The following is a 25,869-nucleotide window of genomic DNA, read 5'->3' on the forward strand; positions in this document are numbered from 1 at the left end:
TATAAAGTTTGATTCCTTCTATTTTTATTTTACCACTATAAAAGATCATGTATGCTAGAAGAAAATATCATTCGTTTACCAATTACTCTTTCATTTGATAGCTTTTACAACAATTCTTTTTCTTCCTATGAGGCATCGTTGCAAGAAGACAACTATCGTGGATACAAACTACACACTCTCCAACTTTCGTGCTTATCATTCGGAGCTCTATAAGATATGTTATCTATGAAGTATTTATAGATCATGTATGTATAAATAAAAACTGTTTTGTATTTAAATTTAAGTCATTTACCTGTTTGTGATATATTGTAGTGTGAAATTACTTTCAATATGTGTTATGTAATGATATTATGTTCTAATTTAAGCTTTTACTTTAGAACTGTATTATGATTTTATCTCATCATTTTTTCTTAGATATCAAGTTGACGTATTTTTATTTATTATTATTATTATTGAAACGAATGTGATATGAAATGTACCAAAAAAACTCTCACATTTAATTTATTTTATTGTAGTCTTCTATCTATTCTATTTATTTTTATTTTCTTCTTATTCATTTTATTTTCTTTTCAAATGTTATGTAATCTATCATAATTTATACCAATCTACTTCTATTTAATATACTAAAATTGTGTTTTTCTCCAACTAATGAAAGTGAGGTGTCACTTTCTTGTGAACCCATTTTTCTTCCAAAATGATTGCACTATTTCTCTCTTTTAAATTTATTTTTAAAAATTATCTTTAATTGATATAATTATATTATAATTAGTATGTAATGAAAGATACATAATTATACTAATTTAAGATAATCTCTTTATTATAATTATACTAATCTCTTTTAAATTTATTTCAGAAAATTATCTTAATTATAATTATATAACAATATTATACTTAGCATTTAATGAATAATTCATAATTATATTAATTTAAAAAATATCTCTATTATAATTATATAAAATCAATAATTAATGCATTATTAACCTAATTATCAATCAAAAATATTTTTAACTATTTTAATTATATTGATTTTAATTATATTAATATAATTCTATTTTTTATTCATTATCCTAAAATTTTATTAGTGACAAGTTATTATTTTAATGGTGACCTATATAATAATAATAATAATAATAATAATAATAATAATAATAATAATAATAATAATAATAATAATAATATAGAAAATTATATTTTAGAGAAATATAAATTGATTATTAATAATTAGTTATTAATAATAATGATAATTATATGATTAATTTTTAGTAATCATTAAATATATTTAATATAAATAACCAAGTTTAATTAATTAACAAATTTAATAACCAATTTAATATTAATAACGATAATTATCGTTATTATTCAATAATAATAATAATAATAATAATAATAATAATAATAATAATAATAATAATCTTTTTTTTATTAAAATATTCATCTAATTGAATTAATATAAATATTTAATGAAAATAAAAAATGGATTTTTTGGTAAATTTGTTAGTTGCTCAACCGATTCATCTTATTTATTGTGATTGAGATTGATATATAATCATAAAGATTTTTTTCCTCCATTAATTTTAGTAAAAAAATTCATGACGTAAAATAAAATAAAATAAAATCAGTATCTACTTTTTTCTCAATATTTTTTATATTTACGGTAAATATTAAATGTAAAAAAAATAATATTAATTATTATCACTTTTATTTGTTTACATTCATAATTAAATTTAATATAATTATAGTAAGTCTCTATAATTATAACAATTTATATCTGTTACATATATAGCAATTATATAATATATAATTATATATCTCCTCTTTTATATATACTTATTAGCAAGTATTTCTATTTATATAATCTACTTAATATATTAAAATTGGATTTTTTTTAACTAATGAGTGAGGTGTGAATTCCTCATGAATTCATTTTCCCTCCAAAATGAATGCATTTAATGAATAATGCATAATTATATAAAATTCATATTTAATACATTATTAAACTACTTATCAATTATCAATCAAAAATATTTTTAATGATAATAATAATAATAATAACAATAATAATAATAATAATAATAATAATAATAATAATAATAATAATAATAATAATAATAATAATAATAATAATAATAATATACTTCTACTTAATATACTAAAATTGTATTTTTCTCTAACTAATTGAAGTGAGGTGTCAATTTTTCATAAATTCATTTTTCTTCTAAAATGAAAGCACTATTCTCTCTTCTAAATTTATTTTACAAAAATATCTTTATTATATTTATATTACAATTAACATTTAATGAATAATGTATGATTATACTAATTTAGGAAAATATATTTATTATAATTATATAAAATTAATATTTAATGCATTATCAACTAATGAAAGCGAGGTGTCAATTCTTTATAAATTTATTTTTTCTCCAAAATGAAAGTATTATTCTCTCTTCTAAATTTATTTTAGAAAAATTAAAGTTCCATGCTGAATACAGGTGGCAAGTAAAAAAAAATAAGCAAGTTCATGGAATCAAATCATATTTCTATAACATATATAAGAATGTATATTTTTATTATATAAAAATTGAATTTCTGCACTTCATGATGGACGTGACATACTTCTTAGCGTGTTTCTTAATTTATTTTTTATAACTCATTGAATACAATTTATTATAGCAAATTAATTATATCAACTAATTGATTTGATTATGTATTTAAATATCACACTATTTATTATAATTTATATCAATCAAATAATTGTAATTTATTATATCAATTATTTTAATTCATTAATTTATAAGGTACATAATAACATAGATGATTTATTACTTATAATGATTAAATACAATAAATACATATTAATTTAGTTAAAAAAATCATTGTCTCCTATGTTTTCCTATTTATTTTTTCTAATTCATTAAATCCAATCAATTATAATAAATTAATTATATCAACTAATTAATTCAATCAATTATTTTTTAATTTATTTTTTGAATTCAATAAATCAAATAAAATTAATTATACTAATTATTTGTATTGACTAATTAATTTGATTAATTCTTACAAATATTTTTGTTTAACTTATTTTATTTATTTAAATATAACTAATTTGTTATTTAATTTTATTAGGATAAATATCAAATTCTATTTCTAATATAAAAATACAAAATTTCATTCATTTCATTTTTATTTTACCACTATAAAAAATCATATATGTTAGAAGAAAACATCATTCATTTACCAATTACTCTTTTATTGGGTAACTTTTATAATAATTCTTTTTCTTCCTATGAGACGTCGTCACAAGAAGGTAACTATCATGGATACAAATCAGCACACACTCTTCAACTCCCATGCTCGTCATTTAGAGCAATATATGATATGTTATCCATTAAGCATTTATAGACCATGGTGTTATCATGTTTGCATAAATAAATAAAAAATTCGTAATTAAGTTTAAGTCATTTACCTATTTGTATGGTATATTGTAGTGTGAAATTACTTTTAATTTGTGTTGTACAATGATATTATGGTTTAATTTAAGCTTTTATTTTAGAATTGTGTTATGATTTTATCTCATCATTTTTCTTAGATATTAAGTTAATGTATTTTTATTTATTATTATTTAAGCAGATGTAATATAAAATTTGTAAAAAAAAAAAATTCATTCAATTTATTTTATTATAGTCTTCTATTCTTCTATTTCTTTTTATTTTTTATTCATTTTATTTTCTTTTTAAATATCATATAATTTATTATAATTTATACCAATTAATTAATTATAATTTATTATATCAGTTAGTTTAATTCATTAATTTATAATATACATGATAAAATAGATCATTTGTTACTTATACGTTTATTTTTTTAAAATCTAAATTTGAATAATTATATTTTCATTTTTTGTTATGAACAAAATATTATTAATAATGAATAATAATTAACCACTCATACTTTTCAAAGTGTTTGGATGATTTTTATATTTATTAATATTAATTATTGATTATTTTTGCATAAATAAATTATATTATAATTTGATGTTATTTCATAATTGATTAATGTTCATGAAACTATGTTACTCTAAATTTTATATTTTATAAATATTTTATTTAAATATAATTTTTTACCATAAAAATATATTATTTTTAATAATATCATAATTTTATTTTTTTAATTATTCTAATTGAATATTTTATCAAATACTAATTAAAGTCATTCTTCCATTAATACTGAAATAAAGTTACAAAAAGGTCCATAGGATAGAATAAGTAAAATAATGTGATACCCACATTGCAATATCCAAATGAAACAACTTAGGATTTAAAATTTTTATCTTTCTCTTTCTCGCTGTTTATTATATTATCTATTCTATCTATTCTATTATATAAAAATCGAATTTTTACCTTTAATGATAGAATCAACGTAGCATGCTTCTGTTTTATTTTGTTTAACTCATTAAAGTCAATTCATTATGATGAATTAATTATATCAATTAATTGATTTGAATAGATATTTAAGTATCACACAATTTAAAATTATGTATTTTAATTATTTGATTTAATTTTTATTATATATAAATTTAAGGAATAAATTAAAATAAGATAATTTATTACTTATTTAAATTGAATACAACAAATAAAAATTAATTTAGTTAAAAATTTAATATTTTCTAATCTTCTATACATAAAAATGACAAAATAAAATTATAAAAATAATCTTTTTATCACTTTTGTATACTAACATTGATATAATATTATTTTACGTATATGTTTTGTAGGCATCAAAGAAAAGTGTTGAGTTATTTTTTAGTAGATTTAGATTATTTATTGTTTATTAGAGAATTTTATGCATTAGAATTCTCTAATAATTTCTTATTTATTTTGAGATAATTTTGATATGTTCTTACTTGATAGTAAAACAACATATAAAACTTTGTTGGTGGGTCTAAATATTATTAAGTTATTTATGGTCACATTGAATATATATGTTTGATTTATTGAAAAAAGTAGATTACTAAAACCAATTAATAACTATTTTAGAATTAATATATTTAACTAGCTTAAGAAAAAACAAATAATACATAACATGTTATATTTTTATTAATCAAATTATTATAATTTAAATTAATTTTAACAAAATAATTTAAAATTATAATTTCAATCTTATCACGTGCATGGCACGGGTGATTAAACTTGTAATAGTATGATAATTGAGAACATTAAGTGAGATTTGAGAATAATTAGTTATTCTATTTCTGAATTTGGATGAGATCCTAACTGATTCTATTTTCAAATTGAGTTATGATATGATTCATAAAATTTGAATGATTCAGATTTGGAATTTCAAGATATGATTTAAATTTGAATTGAGAATCAAATTTAAAATCAGTAACAAATCTCATATTATATATATGTACGTCAAGAGTACAAGAAAGTCAAGAGAGAATAACAAGAGTTTTATTCTTATACCTCTACGCACATAAACGTATGTGAGCCTAATTCTTGGAGAAGAATTTTATGGCGTGCAAAGAGTTGCAAGAGGTTTCTCAATTTAGATTAGATCCATTGGTCAAAGAGTTGACAGCAAAGGTTGGTCTCGGTGTGGATACGCATAGCGCCTTCGTACCATCGAAGGAGAAAGTGATTTTTACTAGCGTACATACAGGTATTTAGATCTGATTTATTATATATTATATTATTGGAATAAAGTTTAAGTACAAAATAGATCTTTAAGGATTACTTTCTTTTCTTCCGCTGCGTGTTATGAACACATGGTAATCCTTCAGCTGACGTATCAGGTAATGTATTTACATGGCTGTCTCCTTTGTAATAGAGACAAATCGCTCTGAACCCCTTAATTTCTCAATTGTCTAGCGTGATCCTTCCACCACTTCTTCTGCTCCCTTTCTGCTGCCACCTCCTCCCTCTCTCTCCAAAACTCTCTCTCCCTCCACCTAAATCCCTCGCTAAGCTTAAGATATGCAAGAAGTTCAAATCCGTTGCTGACCACGTCAACTCCTTCCACCACCACCGCAATCCCTCCGCCTTCCCTTTCACGTGATCATGGTGGGACGTCTCCATCAAGGCCCAGAACATGCACCACTAGTTCCTCTTTTCGAATTCTGATAATGATATTATTAATGACAATAATGATTGTTAAGAGCATGAAGAGGAGTGTGAGTACATTGTTGATGATTTTGATGATAATTTCGAGGAGGAGGTAAAACAAAATGGGGGAGTTGGGTTTAAGGTTTTGGAACTGAGGGAGGTGGTGGCGAAGAGGGAGGAGAGGAGGGAGAGGGAAAGGGAGGAGGTGGCAGCAGAGAAGAAGCGAAAAAAGCGAATGAGGGATTAGGCTAGACGGCTGAGATCAATTAAGAGGCTCAGGGAACTATTTGTCCTTATTATGAAGGAGACAACCGCGTAGAGACATTCCTGACACATCAGCATGTGACCTGCTGCCAACCAGTTGCGGGGACTGGATTGAATATATACGAAGGTAGGTGGGAACCGATTTGTATTTTTATAATTGTTAAGCGACGCAATGTCCATAAGGTAAATAGCCATGGATCAGAAAGAACTTTTACTCTTAAAATTATTTTAGTTTTTTTAGTTTAAATAATCCTAAAATATTTAAGATTTTTTTCTTACGGTATCTATCAACTCAATAGATAAAAAAAAATGGTGAATCAGAATTCTGTTTACGGTTGTTATACAAAGAATATGATTTAAGCTCTTAACACTTTTTTAAGTGATAAGTGAGTTGAGTGTTCGAGTAATTCAAGTTAATTAAAATTTAAGACTTTTGTTAATGTCATTAAAAATTTATTTTCAATGACACCCAAATTAGTTCTTAAGAAATTTTTGGTTAAACATTTTAGTTTTCAATAAATTTTATTTTTTAAATTAATTTTCAACTTTTATTTTATTAGACAAATTAATCCTTACATCATATTATTCGTCTTTGTAAAAAGACTACTCTAAAAAAATTTAAAATTTCAAAAACTGCTATATTTTTTATTAAATAATGACATCAACTGATTTATTTAAAGTTTTAATCAAATTTAACTTGAGAATTGTTGTGTTCCAAAAATAAAAATATTAAGGATTAAATTGACAATTAAAATTTGTTCACGAATAAATTGTTTGACTAAAAATTCGTTAAAGACTAAGTTGGACAGCAATTAATTTTGATATGGAATTAATATTAGTGTATCTCAAATACATGGAATAAGAAGATGCATTATATCAGTCGTGGCTTATCACACAAACGTGTTCGAACTCATTCTCTTATCTAATCTCATCTCTTTCTTTCATTTCCAAATATAAAAATTTCACACTTCATTTGATCGACTATATTCATTAGCTGTTTTTATTTCTCTTTTTTTATCTAAATCTGAATCCTCCTCTTTTTTTTACTCTTTTATTTTCATAGCTCATAAATGAAAAACTCCAATATTATCACTTTAATTGTAACAGAGTGGTTGAGTAAAATCTAAAATAGAAGAAAAAGAAAAATTGAAGAGAAAGAGTGGAGATGAGAAAGAGGTTTAGAGCATTTGAAAAGTGATTTGGATTTTTTTTTGAATTTTTTGGAAAAGATTTAGAATGTTTGAAGGGTTTTTGAGATCCTTAACCCTCCTTCTTAATTCTTCATCTCTTTCTAAAAGGTTACAAAAGATTTGCATGTATTACTAAATTATTTAATAACTTTTTTTTCAAAACAATTATGTACAAGATTTATGAATTTTTCTTTTTATACATTTTTATATTTGAGTTTTTTTAATTTTATTTTATGTTATTGGTAGCAGCTGAATAGTTAGACCCTTCCATTCTTATTTGTTGATAAGGTTTTTTCAAACAATTTTTTTAATAAAATGTAAAAAATTTTAGTCTATGATCCTGTTATGAACTTTTTTTGTTTAATATATTTAAAATTTTGAGTTTTTTGTTGTTGTTTAATTGTTTAGGAGAAAATTATCAAGCCATTTTAATGAAAAATCAAAGGAGAGACGAAGAGATCGATGGATTGGTTAACAATATTGTGTTTTTAAGATTGTGTTTTAAATTTAGTACCATATGAGACACTTTAATAAAAAATAAAAACTTTAAATTGATTTATGATTGTTGTTAATCTTCTTAAAAATATGACCGTTGCTAATTAAAAAAAAGTATTAAATTAAATTATTGCTAATGAAGAAGAAAATCATTGAATTATTTTATGATAGTTGTATAAATTAAATTATATAAAAGGAGAAGGATCAAATATAATAATATATATATACCCAAAACACTTTTAATTAATCTGCAACTCTCTCTCTCTTAATAACATTAAGTCTTCTCAAATATTAGCAAGAATTACTTGTAAAATATTTTTCAATCAAGAAGAATGAAGTTGTGTTTCAAGCGTTTTAAGAATATTAGTGTGGACTGTATTCTTGATAATCCAACGTCTAATCCTAGAGAATTTTCGTTAAAGTCATTCCATGTGTAGGTATGGTGGTAATAAATCCTTAAGGGGAGTACCTAACACAATTTGTGGTAAACTTGTTCTAATATTTTTTAAATTTATTTGTCTACAAAATTTTATTTATATTTAAAATAGTTAAAATATTATTTTAAAAGTTTAATATTCAACAAACTTAGGGATTTATTATTACAAATATTCTATTATAGATTATAATATTTTATCTACTATAAAAGTTATTCTTATACTTCAAAGATTGATCGTTTCCATGGAAATAGTTTTAAATAATGGCAAAATAAGATTATAGAAGTATTAAATTTTTTTGGAAACAATTTCATCTTAGTTCATCCTAAGTCGGATGAAGATACCAAAAATTATGATCAAGCTTTGAAAGATTGAAAAATAAAAAGATAAATTATGTATACATACAATTTTAAGAGCATTAAATAATGATTTATTTGATATTTATTATCATTATGTTCATACTAAAATTATTTGGAATGCATTGATACAAAAATATATTTACGAAGAAAAAGGTAGTAAAAAATTTTTTAGTTCATAATTTCAACGCATTTCAAATGGTAGAAGATAAAAGTATTTCTTCTCAACTTAATGAGTTTACTAAACTTGTAGATGAACTTGCTAAAAAAGAAAATATTTTATTTGAAAGGTTCGTATCTCAAACTCTTGTTGATAAATTTGGATTCATGAAAAAATTATAAATTGAGTTTTATGCAAAAGAGAAAAACATGAATTTACAAGAGACTATAGTGCATATTAAAATTGAGGATAAAAATAGAACTATAGCTAATGAGCAATATAATAAAGAAGTGTATGCTAAAACTAATATTGCTAACATTGTACACAAAAATTATTCGAATCATGGAAACAAATTTTATAATAAGGTGATTAAGCCTCATTTTAAGAAACAAGAATTTAACCTCCAAAAGAAGAAATGTGCTTGTTTTATTTGTGGCAGAATTTGACACTTTGTATCAACCTATAGAATGAAAAAGAATAACAATCAAGGAGACAGAAGCAATAGTAGAAGCGGAGAAAGAAAGACAGTCGCAAACATAACAAATAAAAAAGATGATGAAGTCATAGTGGCAATGGTTTTCGAATGCTATCTAGTGAAGGACGGCAAGAGTTGGATTGTGGACTCTGATGCTACAAAGCACATTTGTGCTAAAAAGAAACGATTTTTCGAGTTTACTCCTATAAATAATGAGAATGAAGTTATTTACCTAGAAAATTCTATTAAGGTTCCTATTTTAGGTAAAGGTAAGGTGTCAATGAAAATAACAGCTGAAAAAATTCCTGTGTTGTCTGATGTACTATACGTTTCGACCATTAATCATTGTCTTGTGTCAGTCCACTTTCTCAACAACGTCAATATCAAGATAATCTTTGATAATAATATTGTCATGTTGTCTAAGAATGATGTCTACATGAAAAAAGATTACCAAAATGATGGTCTGTTTATTTTAAACATTATTGATAATAATAAAAGAGAAAATTCAACTTATATTTATTTAGTTGATTCTCTTGATGTTTGGCATATTAAACTTGGATATAATATGTTAATGTATTGTATATTTTGAAATTAAAAGAAATAAGTCTAATCAATAAATTAGATAATTCTTATTTAGATATATGTGATGTATGTGTTGAAACAAAGTTGACTAAGAAACCTTCTAAACAAGTTATTAGGTGGCGTGAATTGTTAGAATTTGTGCATAATAATTTGGGTGATTTGAGATATATTTCAACTAAAAGTGAAAAAAGATTTTATGTCATTTTTGTTGATGATTGTTCTAGGTATACAAAGTTGTAATTGTTATGAACTAAGGACGAAGCATGTGATATATTTATTAAGTATAAAGTTGAAGTAGAAAACCAACTTGGTAAGAAGATTAAAAGGTTAAGAACTGATAGAGGTGGTGAGTATGAATCTAATCTTTTTAATGAGTTTTATGAAAAATATGGTATAGTGCTTGAGATAACTCCGTCATATTCTTCTAAATCTAACAACATAGCTAAAAGAAAAAATAGAACTTTAAAGAAAATGATGAATGCATTATTTATTAGTTTAGTACTACCTCATTGCATGTGGAGAAAAGCTATTCTATCTACATGCTATATATAAAATAGAGTATCGCACAAGAAGTTTAGCAAAACACCCTATAAACTTTGATTTGATAAAGTGTCTAGTTTATATCACTTAAAAGTTTGGGGTTGTTTGACTAAGGTTTTGTTGCCGGATCTTAAGAAAAGAAAAATAGGTTAAAAAATATGTGATTGTGTATTTATTGGATATATTCAAAATAGTAGTGCATATATATTTCTCGTTATTAAAAGTGATGTACTTGAACCAAGGTTCAAAAAATCGGATCGGTCACTGAACTACTCTAGTTACAGGTTTACTGGTCCAATCAGTCTAACTGTGGTTTAATCGAAAAAATTGTTTTAGAATAAAATAATAAATAAATTATAAATAAACATTATAAAATATAATTATAGTCTAATATAAATCTTAAAATATCTTCCAAATTCAAAATATTACATGAAATGTCGTCAGCTAAATCTATATGATCTTATCAAAACAAACATTGATATTGTGATTTTTCATTCACTACTTGTAGAGTAACATATTTCTAAGCTAAATCTATTTTTTCTTATAAATTAGAAGAACCTTGTGAGTGACTATTGTTAGAACTAGGAGGATTAAGATTAGCAGCAGGGGCGGAGCTATGTAGTAGGAAAGGGGGGCAATGACCCCCTAATTTTAATTTTTTACATGTAAATTATATGTAAATTTCAGTTTAGCCCCTCTTAAAATTTTATTTTAGTCTTATTTTATTGTATAAATATTTTTGGCATCCCTCTAATATTTTATCTAGCTCCACCCCTGATTAGCAGCATCATTCCAATTAGGAGGATTAGTAGGCGAATTATTACTCACAGATGCATTGTTATCAGCAACTGCTTCTTGATTAATACTTCCATCCATAACTGAAATCAATACATCATAATCATAAAAGAATCAGCAACAAAAATTAAATGCTAGCAACAAATACCAAATCATAAACACCATTACCAAATACCAAAAGCAGAACATAACAGAACCAAAAATAAAAAAGAATAAGCAACAAAAATTAAATACTAGCAACAAATACCAAATCATAAACACCATTACCAAATACCAAAAGCAGAACTTAACAGAACAAAAAAAATCAGCAACAAAAATTACCAAATACCAAAAGAAGAACTTAACAGAACCAAAAATAAAAAAGAATCAACAACAAAAATTAAATACCAGCAACAAATAATCACCCCTAAAACCTGAAATCAATATTTCAACAAAAATTTAGAAACATCATACTCAAAAATTAAAAAACGGCAACAACAGCATAACAAATCAATGATCACAAATTTTAAATTCAAAACACTGATCACAAATTACTGATCAGAGACATTCAAAATCAAATTCAAAATACTGAAACAGACTCAACAGAGCATCAAAGAAAATCGCTAAACAATGCCACTAACCTTCTACTGACAGCACGACGACGACGGCGAGACGACGAAGACACGATAGCGCAGCAACTGGAAGCCTCGAACAGCGAAGTCACCGGGGGAATGGACGACGTGCTGAGCTAGAAGAGAAGGTCTGGCCATATGGGTTTGGGACTGGGGAAGGAAGAGGTCGCGGAGACGCCGAGAACCACGGACAGTGGCGGGGTTCCGTTGATGAAGCTGGGGCTTTGGTTTGGGACTTTGCGGAACCTTAGGGCTTGCTAGTGAGTGTGTGTATCGAATGAGGGGTGTCTGGGGTGTGGGGGGGTAACCGGGTAAGGGACTTGCGTGGAGGTGGGGGGATTTTGTTTTATTTTTTTAAACAACGAAAATGACGTCGTTTCACAAGAACGGGTCGGTTTCCGATCTGGTCCAACTGGCTGATTCAGCGGTTTGGAGAATGACAGTTTTAGGAGGAGGACCGAACTATTTTTCACGACGGTTCCTAGTTGAACCGGTTTGACTGGCCAGTTCGGTACAATTTTAATAACATTGACTTGAACATAATACCATAATTGAATCTTGTAATGCATATTTCTTTAAAAATATATACCCTAGTAGGTCGAAAGATAAAAATATTTCTAACATGCATGCTTTGTTTGATAATGTTGTTGATGAATAAGATAATGAAATAAGAAGAAGCAAGAGAACTAGAAAAGAAAATAATTTTGGTGATGATTATGTTACTTATCTTGTTTCTAATGATCCTTTATAATATAATGATGCTATATCTTCTCCTGATGCTCTTTTTGAAAAGATGCTATAAATGCTGGAATTAAATCTATTATATCTAATCATATTTAAAAAAATTTATTTGATTTATCTTCTAATGAAAAATTTATTGGATGCAAATAGGTATTTAAAATGAAACTAAATTGGATGGTAGTATTGATAAATATAAATTTAGATTAATAGCTAAATGTTACAAACAATAAAAGAATGTAGATTATTTTGATACATATGCTCTAGTTGTTAGAATTGCATCCATTAGAGTTTTATTTACTATTGCATCTATATTCAAATTCGTTATACATTAAATGGATGTAAAAACTGCATTTTTAAATGGAGATCTTGATGAAAAAATTTACATGCATCAACTCGAAGGTTGCATGGTAAAAGGTAAAGAGAATAAGCTACGTAAACTTGTTAAATTTTTTTATGGTTTAAAACAAGCTCCAAAATAATGGCATGAAAAACTTGATGAAGTTATGCTTTCTAATCAGTATGTGACTAATGGATCTGATAAATGTATATATAACTAATTTAATGATGGTGTTGGTGTTATTGTTTGCGTATATGTTGATGATTTATTAATTTCTGGAACATATTTAGAGTTGTAAGTGAAACTAAAAAATTTCTATCTCCTCAATTTGATATAAAGGATATGGGTGTTTCAAATGTTATTCTTGGAATAAAGTTAATAAGAAAAATGATAGTTCATATTATCTCAATCTCATTATGAACAAAATATGCTTAAAAAAATTTGGATATTATGATTGTAAACTTGTATCTATACCATATGATTCAAGTTTACATCTATTTAAGTATAACGGTAATAATGTGTCTCAAATTGAATATGCTCGTATAATTGGTAGCTTGATATATGTGATACATTGCATTAGACCTGACATTGCATATGCTGTAAATAGATTTGGATTGCTTTAACTAGAATTATGAGATATTTGAAAGGAACTATGAATTTTGGTTTATTGTATTCTGGTTATCTCTCTGATTTAGAAGGATATACTGATACAAATTGAATTTCTGATTCTGACGAGATAAAATCTACAAATAGTTTTGTGTTTATGTTAGCAGGAGGTGCAATCGCTTGAAAATCCACCAAGCAAACATGCATTGCCAAACCAACTATGAAATCAGAATTTATAGCATTAGAGAAGGCAGTGACTAAAACCAAATGGCTAAGAGATTTATTAGTGGATATCCCACTATGGAGTATAATAGAAGCATCTGTGACTATGAATTGTGATTGTCAGGTTGCTAGTGTTAGAGCAAAGAATAAGATCTACAATAAAAAGCCGACATATAAGAATACGGCACAATATTGTAAGACAACTTATTGAAAGTTGTGTAATATCCATGATTTTGTAAGGTCAAAAAAGAATTTGGCTGATCCTTTGACGAAGCCACTTGCTAGGACACTAGTAAGTGAAACATCGAGGGGGATGAGACTTGTACCTATTGAATAAAACTATACGATTGATGCCCAACCATTCTGATTAGATCTTCTGTGAAGATGGTTCAATGTGGTCAATGAAGTCATACAAATTTTAAGGATACTATCGCTTCTTTGTTTTCTGTCATACATATGAGATGTTTGGCGATGAGTTCCTCCCTAAGATGAATGACAGTAGTAATGCAATTATGGTGCTTTATTATTCTTGCCATTCAGATGAGATGCTTGATAATAATTTTCATAGTCCCAAAATGTGGGGGTGGAGATGTTACTGCATCATATTCTTGATGGATAAGCACAAAACTGAGAGTGAAGATGAGGCCATCTCCTATGAGTTTGGGCACTTAATTCTAGAGCTCTTATGTTAACAGGATGTGGTGTATAGCTGTTAAAGCGCAAACTGCTAAGAGCAACATTACCTAAGACAATGTTTTGTGGACTTGTGGATGTGTTCCAACCATAATCTCAGAAGTATAAGGTTTAAAGAATTTACTCCACCATGCTTGTACAGGGTTGTCACTCTAAGGTAAAATTTAAATTCTTTTGGATATTCCACTAATACAAAATATTTTGAACCTCCTTTAGTTCTTCTAGTTTTTCCTAAATTTGAAACATGTGGGGATTGTTATGTTTTGAAGATTGTGTTTCAAATTTAGTATCACATGAGATACTCTAATAAAAATAAAAACATTGAATTGATTTATGACCGTTGCTAATTTTCTTGGAAATATGACCATTGTTAATTAAGAAGAAAAGTATTAAATTGAATTATTGCTAATTAAGAAGAAAATGATTGAATTGTTTTATGACCATTGCATGAATTGAATTATATAAAAGGAGAAGTATCAAATACAATATATATACCTAAAACACTCCCAATTTTTTAATCTCTCTCTCTCTCTCTCTCTCTCTCTCTCTCTCTCTCTCTCAAAATAACGTTAAGCCTTTTCAAATATTAGCAAAAGTTACTTGTAACATTTTTTTCAATTAAAAAGAAAAACGAGGTTGTGCTGCTCCAAGTGTTCCAAGAATATTGGTGTGCACTGTACTCTTGATGATCACGTCTAATTCTGTAGAATTTTTGTCGAAATCATTTCACCTACAGGTAGGACGGTAATAAGTCCTTAAGGATAATACCTAACACGATTTGTGGTAAACTCGTTCTAATATTTTTTTTAATTTATTTGTCTACAAAATTTTATTTATATTTAAAGTAGCTAAAATATTATTTGGAAGTGTAATTTTCAACAGAAAATAAAGATGGCAATTGGTCTTTATGGGGCGGGAACACCTCCCCCACCTCCAGTCCCCATTTAGTAAAATGCACCCCGTCTACGCCCCATCTCGATCACGGGTCCTGTTTATTTCTCCGTGCGGCGGAGACAAATATCCGTGGTATCGATGGATATTAAGTTTTATTTTTTAAAAAAACAAAATTAACATAATCATAATAAAATCCAATACAATTCAACTAAATGTATCAAATCAAACACAATTCAAATACAAATTTAACATAATAACAACACATAAAATTTTTAAAATATAAATTAAAATAAAATAAATTAGGATTACTTATATAACTTATATATATAAAGATATTTAAATAAATTTTATTTCACGGAAATTTCATGGGTCCCCGTAGAGAGAGAACATCAATCCCTACCTCGTGGAGATTTTATGAGTCCCTGTTAGCATTCTGTTCGCTGATAATTTTCATGGTCATGGGTGCAGATTTTTTTGCCATTTTTAGTTGAAAATGGAGAAAAAATAGGATGACGAAGGGCACAATGATGATATATGATAGTTGTGATTATGGTGAGAGGTGAGGATAACTAAAGAAATTTTAGGTTTGTTGTTGATGAAAATGTTGTAAGTGAGAATGGAGAAGATGAGATTTTGAATGGAAATATATAAAAAAAAACCTTCTCGTTCTTGCCATAGTGCGTTGTCAAGAGATTTTAAAAAAAAATTTCAATATGTAACGAGATGCACATGCATGAAATTTAAAAAAAAATTGACTAAATCTTCTCACACACTGCGAGAAGACCCAGCTGGACCTAGGGCATAACACCACCCAATCCCATATCGGAGAATAGACTTTGCGACGATACACAACGTGCGATGGCCCTGTTGGGAGTTGGGGTATTAATCGGGTCGAGTCTTGGATCATCTTAGCATTGCCAAAAAATGGAAGCCCAACATAGAAAATGCGGGTGACTAATGTAGAATTTTGGTCACTGGAAGTGGAAGGAAGCCGCAATCGGAGAAGGTTTAGACTTAATTTGGTAAATTTTTTACTTTTCAAAAGTTATAGTATCTGTGTTTGGTAAATTAAATTAAAAATAATTTTTAATAAGCACAAACAATAACAAGTGCGTTTGGTAAAATAGTTTTAAAATTTACAAATACTATAATAGATATTAATATAAGAATTAAATTTAGATATTAATTAAAGTTATATTAGACTTTTTAATTTTGATCAATATAAGCCAAATTTGAAAAGCTCATCCTTAAGTGCTTCTAGTTTTTAAAAACGGCAAGTACAAACACATGAGTCTTTTTATTTACCAAACATAAAATGAGATGTTTGTACTTTTGAAAAGACAATTACCTCTTCGAAAAAGCCTTAGTCAGGTAGTGGCCTGGATATTTCAGTCCCAGAAACGGTAGTAGAGATTCTGAGACAAGAGCCAAATCAACTCCAAAGAACCACTAATCAGAAGACAAACTACCTGGATTTTAGCATCAACCAACCAAAATGGGGAGGTTCACTAAGAAATTAGAAACAGAATAGAAGCTCCTATAATCGTCAGCGTGAGTCTTCAACCAATTCGAACTCAACACGAAGGGGGATGTCACCGGCGGCAGTGGTTTCAGAGATCCCACCAATTTAGTAGAACCAGTTGCGCCTTAATCTTGCGCCTGGTACAGAGAAATTACAATGTACGGAAGTGAATCAGAGACATGCGCGGGGGGTGGGGGCAAGATCGCAGCGGCATCAGTTGTGGCAGAAGTGGAGTCAGCAACGGCAGTAGAAGCGTCTGCAGATGCGACATAGCAAAAACATTGTCGTTAGTTAATGCGTCATCGACGGTAGCAGAGGCGTTGGCGGCGACAAGACTGATCGTAACAGAGTCAGCGACGATAGTGCCATTGTTTAGGAGGAAAGAAGCTGCGTGCTATTTCCACCATGAAGGAGCAGGAGAACATGGACTACATTGAGGGATGTATGTATAATACCCATAATTTATTGATCCCAGGAGCACTCACTCATATAAATAATTTTATCATCTTTTTTTTTTTTTTGCTCTCAAACTCACCACCAACAGACTCATAAAGTAGAAGATAATTTCTAATAACTCAATACATTTTTATTCATATGGAGAGATGATTAAAGTACATGCGTTTAAGGCTTTATATAGGTAAAGTTTCATAATAAAATAATAATTCTTATAACAACTAAGTACTAGTTGTAATATTTCATGAAACTAGTAGAAAATTGACTAGTCAAATTCCTTATTCAATTTTTTTTTTAAATTCTTCAAGTTTAGTCATCAACTTGAAACTTCCAATTCATGATTCATCTAGTATAAAGGTGATGAATGCAATTTGTCTTATAGATTCTTCATGGTTCTTCCTTTATTTATTTAATCAAAACCAACTTGACTTCTAACTTCTAATTTTGACTAGTAAATAAAATTTGACTTGAGATTCTTGTAGCTTCTAATTTTATAATAGTTCTAGTATGGTGCAAGTTGATTTAAATTTTACTAACAAAGGAGCACGTCTGTTAGTGAATAGGGTCGGATAGTGGTTTAAATGCGGTTTTTTGGTTCTGGTCCAATTCTTGGTTCCAGGTCATGATAAAAAAAAAGGAGGAAGCCATTCACGTTCACGTTTCCTGTTTCTCCTTCTTGGTTTGGATTCTCCATTCTTAATTTCTTTTTCTTTTTTTTCTCTCCTCATTGTTCATTGCACGTTGCTAATGGTTACCAGTTCAATAGGTTAGAATAGTGTGACAATAATAAGTGCTCATTGCTCATGGTTTTCGGTGTAACTGATTAGAATAATGTAACAATAATAAACGCCATTTTCGCGTTTATTGCATCGCATACCACGTGACAAGGTAATGCTACTTTCTCACCCATCTTTTTCTGTTTTTCCTCTTTTAATTATCTTCTTTGATTTTAATTTTGATCCTCTTTCTTCTTCTTTTGTATTCGATTTAATTACCAATGTTCTGAAAATCGGACCAGATTGGCCGATTCAACCGGTTTAACCAGAAATTAATCGTCAGGCCAATTTGGTTGACACCCAAAACCATCTTGCAAAAACCGGTGAAAAAATCGGTTGACCGGTCCCTTTTTTGGAGGCCCGGTTCACTCCCCCCTCCCAAACGGTGCGTTTTGAATTTTGATTTAAAAAAAAAAGGAAAAACGGGCGACACTGCAACATAACGCGAACAACCCCCTCCCCCTTTTACTCACAAACCTAAATTACGTTTCATCACCACCGCCCGGAACTCGTCGTCGGGTAGAGGGTGGCATCGCCGCCGGGTGTGACAGAGGGTGCCGTGCCTTCGTCGTCTCTCGAAGGTCCGTTCGACCCTCTTCTCCTCTACATCGCGCGAAGCTCTCGGAGCTCTTGGTGTCGCCTTCGCAAACGCTTGCTCGTCGGCCCTGTTTTCTTCAGTCGCGAACGGTTGCTCGATCCTCTTCAATCCGGTCCTCTTCTCCGTGAATCTCTACCCAGAGCCTCGCCGGGAATCTCTGTTCGGGGCCTCGCCGTGGCAAAGTGATCCTCTTCCGAGCTCACTCTGTCACCGCCGTTCTTGCCTCGCCGTGTCTCGGGTAACCCACTTCTTCTTCAGTTTCAATTTCTAAGATTCTAACTTCTGAGTTGAGTTTGTGTACTAGATTCTGAGTTGGGATTCTGTTTTGAGTTGGGATGTTGCTTATATGATTCTGAATTTAGTTTGGATGCTGAATTTGGATTTTTCTATTTTGAGTTGGGTTATTCTGAATCTTGCTTATATGCTTAGTTTTTCTGTTTTTGAATTTCTTAGTTTTTGATGCTGAGTTTTCTATTCTTGGATTCTGGGTTTTTGTTGTTGAATATTTGATTGGAAGGCTTTTGTTGAACACTTGATTGGAAGTATGGTATTGCTTTTGTTGTTTTCTATTACATAAACGCTTGTGTTAGGTTCATCAAGTATGCTATTGCTTTCCCTGTTTTGTTCCAAGCTGAAGCCATGAAAGCTATACTGAAGAAGAACAAAATGGACCCAAGAAATGAGCCATTGCAAGGAGTTCAAGTTGCATTCCTGCAATCACGAGAGATGAATGATCTCACTCTTGCAAATAATTAATTCGTTTTGGTTCAATTTGGTTTCAAAATAACTATCAATTTAGAAAAAGTAGTAATAATTAATTTATTTTAGACAATTTGTCTATATACATAGAATTTTCCATGAACTACTTTATTTGTATATTTATTTATTTTGAAACAAATGAGTATTAATTAAGAGTAAGAACATGTTTATGTATTATCTTTGTTTACCTGTTTCCTATAATTTTCTTTCTGCTGAATGTTGACTGATGTTTCAATTTGTATGTAACGGGAAAAAGACCAAAGTCATCACCTTGATTGTAAGGGTTTTGTCAGGTCTTTGAACCCGTGTATGCATGAATTCTAGTTTTTAGAAGTTGGTTTGTGGTGCCATTTCTTGTTCGCCCTTCTTTCTAGACTTGAGAGGATTATTAGTTTAAAAATGATTAAATTTGTATATTTGGAATTATATATTAAATTTTAATAATTTATTCATATATTTAATTAAATCGGTTCAACCACGATTTGACTCCGGTTGAACCATTAAACCATTGAACCAATAGCTCGACCGGTCTGATGACCCGTTCGGTTCTCGCAACCTTGTTCATTACTCTTCTTCTTCCTTTCTGAGATTCATCAAACACCAGAATTTGTCTCTATTGACCTTCCTAATTTCGATTCAAAATACTCACATTATTGTTTAGTGTTACTGTTGAGTGAATGCGATAATATGTTCTTTGGAATTTGATGGATTTTATGTTTTGCATACTGTTAGGATCATGGATTTGAAATATCTAGTTCGCAAGTTGTCTCATTCCGTTCTCACTGTGAGTGTTCAATTTTCATGATTTATTACAAATTAGAGTAAAAAGACAAGGGGGGGAAATGTGTATAATACATGTTTGGAACTGGCAATAATACAGTTACTGATTAAGTAAATGATGTAGCTAAAAAATGTCCCGGGGAACTTGTTAAGAAGATAATAATGGAAATTTTTTAGGTTTGACTTATTCAATGCACTGAAAGTATCAAAAACTTATCTTTCAATTAAACTTTTACTTTTATGGTGTTTTTAGTTTAGGAAGATCAATGGATCATGACTATGCCATATTTCATAGAAATCATGCAATATTCCAATCTAAATGCATCATACTGTTCCCTCTTTGATTTGTCCTATTATTTTTTAACTGGATTTTTTGTCCAGTTTATTGTTGAACATAATAGCATTTGGCATAAGTTTAAGTGGTTACTTGGTCTAGGCACAGCAACTGAGCGCATGCTTTTCCATTCAAATCGAAAATGTTAAAAGTGTATTCATTGTGGGTAAAGGCTTTTAACAGATGGGCAATGTTGGGCTTCAACTCCGTTGGTACTTCCTACACATACTTCTCAGCATTTGGCATTCCATATTAGCAATCCGTTGTTTCATTGAAAGTTGTTTCATCACTTGTGGAGTATTGGAGAAATACAAGTCTCTTAATATAGCAAAGCTTCGGTACCTTGCCATTGTCATAGAAAGTGAAGATGCTCACCAAACTTCAAAAGTTGTCAAGCTCTTGCAGAGTTGCAGTGGCTGGATTCTATTGGGGTAAAGAATGTTTGCCTCTATGACATGAATGGTATGAAGCTTGGAGAAGCAGTAATGATAAACATTTTGTGATTCAGGCCATGTATAAATATTTTCCTTGAATTCTGCATTTTAGGAGTGCTGAAGAAGTCTAAAGAAACCATATTTGGAAAATTGAAGAATGCAAAACCAATAGAGGTACTATATGCATTTTTTGGTTAGGTAGTATGCTTCTTTCATAACATGTTAATGAACTTATGATATTTGCTTGCACAAAACAAGAAATATATCTTAGTTGCCCATAGTAATCATTATCGAGATTGAAGCAATGGGTTGGTGGGAAAGTATGGATTGGATAGATATTCAATGGAAATCACTGTCAATGAGTTCTGATCTAGCATTGGTTCAGTGCAGGAAGTTAATGAAGCTATTACACTCCACGTTCCAGAGCACATGACTTTGGAATTTGTTTCTTACGCAGATGGAAAGGAGGCCATGGTAAAAGCAGCCAATTTTATTTTTGTAGAGAATTTGAAACGACAAAACTTTGGTGGAGAAATTGATGGTCAAGTGATATCAGAACCTCTTCTGAATGAGGCACTAAAAGTTGTTGGTTTGTTTTCTTTTTGAACCTACTAGTCATTTAAATAGTTAATTTTCTTGTTCAGGACATATTCACTTAATAATCATCTGGTTTCACTGTCAGGTTGCAAGGGTCCTGAACCTGACCTTTTACTTGTTTATGGGCCAGTGAGAAGCCACCTTGGTTTTCCTGCATGGAGGATTCGGTATACTGAGATTGTGTAAGTTCTTTAGACCATCATTGTTATCCATTTTATCAGAAAAAAAAGCATTCTCTCTTTTGCTTTCTCTCTGTATTGCTGTTGCAGAACTACTTCTCTTCTCAATTCCATTGCTGGATCATTAAACCATAAATTTAATCTCCTTCCATTTGTATGTTTTTTGTAAATAGTAAAAGTTTCAATTTTTTTTTTTTTGTATATATATATTTGAATAGATTCTGACAGATGTTTATTATAGCCATATGGGATCATTGAACTTCATGAGATATGGCTCCTTAATAAAAGCCATTTACAACTTCACAAAAGTGCGCACCAGAATTATGGTAAGTATTTTACAATGATTTTTTTTATAATGCGATTATGTTTGTATTGTTGTATTAGTTGCTTGAACGCAAGTATATAGTAAATCATATTGATAGACTACTCTCAACAATTATAATATATGGTTCTGTCTTCGGATGCTAGGCAGAGTCAGTATGTATTGAAATTAATATTCTGTTGGTAACTCAAACGTATTATCTTTTGGTTTGTGCTAACAGGTACGTAGTGAAGGAATTTGAGGATAACTGACTTGCCATTTGCAAGCCACATAGGAGTGAATAATAGAAAAATACTTCTAATGTAAGTTTTTTTGGGGGAAGGAAAAAAGAAAGAAAAAAGTTATATATATTACTCTCTTTATTTATATATAGTTTTTGTCTTATCACTTCAGTGTATTTTTATTCAAATTGCACCATAAGAGACTGAGAAAGAGGATGCAGTTGTTGATATACAAAGAAAGATGGTCGTATATTTCCAATTTCCACCCTTTCGTTTTCTTCCCCAGGTAGAAAAGTAATGTGTAGTTGTCATTGCAAAGCAATGTTGTGTACTAATAACAGGACACATTGTATCGTGGAAGGGAAAAGAAAAGAACAGGGTACCTGATAATTACATTTTAACACCCTTTCACTTTAAAATCTCATTAGTTAAGCATAAGATAATAGAGGTTAAATAAATAACAGAGACTTTTGAGATTTTTTTTTAGCTTGAGTTTTATTTAAGAAAAGCTTCCAAATGTAAACATGAAACATGATTGATTGTTTTTTCTTTTCTTTTCCTTTTTTCCTTGTCTTCTTTTTTTTTTTTTGTTGGTGAAAGTTGTATATTTGAATTGAAGTGGTTAATGAGTTTGCAATTTTGCATATACCTTTTTCTTTTCTTATTTGTGAAGAGATATATTGCCGTATGGTGCCAACAGCAACAAGGTGAATGAATGAATAATGATGATGATTACTTGTTCATTCTATGACCACAATTCCATTTACTACTCTTCTCTTGGACTTTCTAGTTACCGTACATTATATACAGCATTTTCACCATATGCATAAAGCAAGTTTGATGATCAAATTCTCTGCATTTCACTACTATACTATTTCAGCTGCATTCCTTTGTTGTCACTTGTAAGCGATTCAATTCTCTTTACTAACTTATTGGTTTATTGGATTTTTCTCCCGGATTAATGGTCCCCTCCAACCTTGAGAAAATTAATTCTGGACAACACACAAGAAAAACTCCAATGCTCAAAACAAAAGGGAGTGGGGTTGGGAGGGGCTTATTAGTTATTACATGATTTTTATAAAAAGGAAATGAAGAAAGTTTTTTTTTTTTAAAAAAGAAACTGTATCTGTTTTCGTAATTCTAATAGAAGTTTAAGTAGTTCTCATATAAATAAATAAATAATTCAAAATTTGTTTATTTAAATACTATGAAGATAGTTAAAAAGTGAGCTAGGATTCTTAGTTACTTTCCAATCTATGATATTATGGAAAGGTGTACTTTGAATTTATACTAATCACTAATTAACTTTTTTATATGAAGCACGGACATATTTTGGACACGACACTCACCGACACTCGTCTGATACGCGTGTCTGCTGTGTCTAACCGTATCTTAATAAAAAGTAAAAAAATTTTCTCCAAACACACTTAGACACACTTAAATATCATCACATGTCAACGTGTCCAATCTTATTCTTAATATATATTCTTAAAATAAATTTAGATATAGTATATATTAATATTTATTAAAATAAAAAATATTTTAAATATTTAATATAATTAAAATAAGACATTAAAAAGAATTAAAAAATTAATTTATATTTTAATATCAATAAAATATCAAAATATTATTATGATTTATCTAAAAAATACTTTATATTTTATATGTATGCGTGTTCTCGTATCTTATAAAATTTTAAAATTCATGTGTTAGCCTATTCCATGTCGTGTCCCTGTCCGTGCATCACAGAGTTTTCTTACTCACATCTAGTAGTACATACACATTTACTTTCTAGTTTCTACTGAGCTAGCTTCAAACCAGTTTAACCAGCTACTAATACCTTAGTTTAATTTGGTTATACCAACCTAGCAACCTACATTTAGTTTTGCTTTGAAATTTTTAAAAGCCAGTTAAATCAGAATAAAAATAACAAAGAAAAGAAGGAGAATATGCCTGACATATGTGTCATGCGACAAAATATTCAGTATGATTAATTAATTGTCTACAAAAGCCAGAGAATGACAGTTGGAAACGGAACATATATATAATTAGGTTGGAGAAGCTGAATAAACTTTTTTCGGATACTAATACTAAAAAAAATATGTATTTAATACATGCGGTAAACATTTTTTTCTTGATAAGTTATATGCATTAAATATTATTTTATGGTACATATTTAAAGTGAGAAACTATACTTCACCTTCCAAAAATTTTTCATATTGCTTCTTTTTGGACGGATCATTGCTTTTTTCCAACATAAGAATGATGATGAAGGATGAGGTATTCTCTGCAATTTCGAGTTTGACCGTAAACTTCACATGTGGATGCCATACAATACAACAGAAAAGCATGCGACAAATTACTAGTTAATATTGTTACAACGAAATGAAGGCTAATTAAGCATGCTGAATAATCATATTCATATAGATAATATACGGTTCCCACGCACGTTGGCATCATTATCAAATTAAAAGATAAATAGCTGTAAGTTTCACCTACTAATATAATATTATATCATAGAATATATTCGGATTTGGTTGCGACAGGAAGAAGATAAATTAAAAAAGAATTAAGCTAAGGGGTATTTGTTGGTTGCGAGTCAGCTTCCCACCATACAAAAGTTGACCCAATAATAGAAAATCTCAGTTCAGAGAGAGAGATTAACCAATTTGTTTCATATATAATTTATTTATACAATAAAATTAACGAAAATACTATGTAAACACAGAAATAAATCACTAAATCAAGATTTTTTCTTTCAAATAAATAAAATAAGAGGTTATTTTTCTTGTGTCCACTAAATTTATAAATTAAGAAAGTTTTCATTAAAAATTTAAAAAAAATAAATTTTTAATGTATTTATTTTATATTTATTAAGTAAAAATATTTAAAATTTTTAGCTAATTATAAATTTATCATATGCTCTTAGGGTATATTAGTTAAACCTATAAAGTAAATATTAAAATTACACTAGTAAACACGCTAGGATTTATTTACGTTTATATTCTTTATTACATAAACGAGTTAGTTTTTAACATCTTTGGCATAGACAAAATAAATAATGAAGAATTAGCAATGTATCTAGTCCCCAGACAAGATAAAATATTGTAGCCTTTATAAATATATTTCGTCTATGCTAGGAATGAGATACATTTGTAACTAACGTGTTCATACTGAAGATAAAATACGCGTTTTACATATGGGACAATAATTTTTAACTATATAAACATACTTAATACAAGTATAATGAAGTCCAATAATACAGATAAACATAGTCTCAAATTATACATTCAACATAACCATGAACTATAAACATATTCTCAAACTATACATTCAATATCAATTTGAGATACAAATACGCATAATACACTTTCTTAATAGATAATAATGAATTATGG

General features: G+C 28.6%; 1 pseudogene; it reads left to right on the forward strand.

Moving 5' to 3' along the window:
- Window positions 1-18,671: 18,671 nt before the first annotated feature.
- On the forward strand, window positions 18,672-22,478 carry LOC112801318 (uncharacterized; annotated as a pseudogene).
- The last annotated feature ends 3,391 nt before the right edge of the window (window positions 22,479-25,869 follow it).

Source organism: Arachis hypogaea, chromosome 5, assembly GCF_003086295.3.
Source record: "Arachis hypogaea cultivar Tifrunner chromosome 5, arahy.Tifrunner.gnm2.J5K5, whole genome shotgun sequence".
NCBI classification, from domain to species: domain Eukaryota; kingdom Viridiplantae; phylum Streptophyta; class Magnoliopsida; order Fabales; family Fabaceae; genus Arachis; species Arachis hypogaea.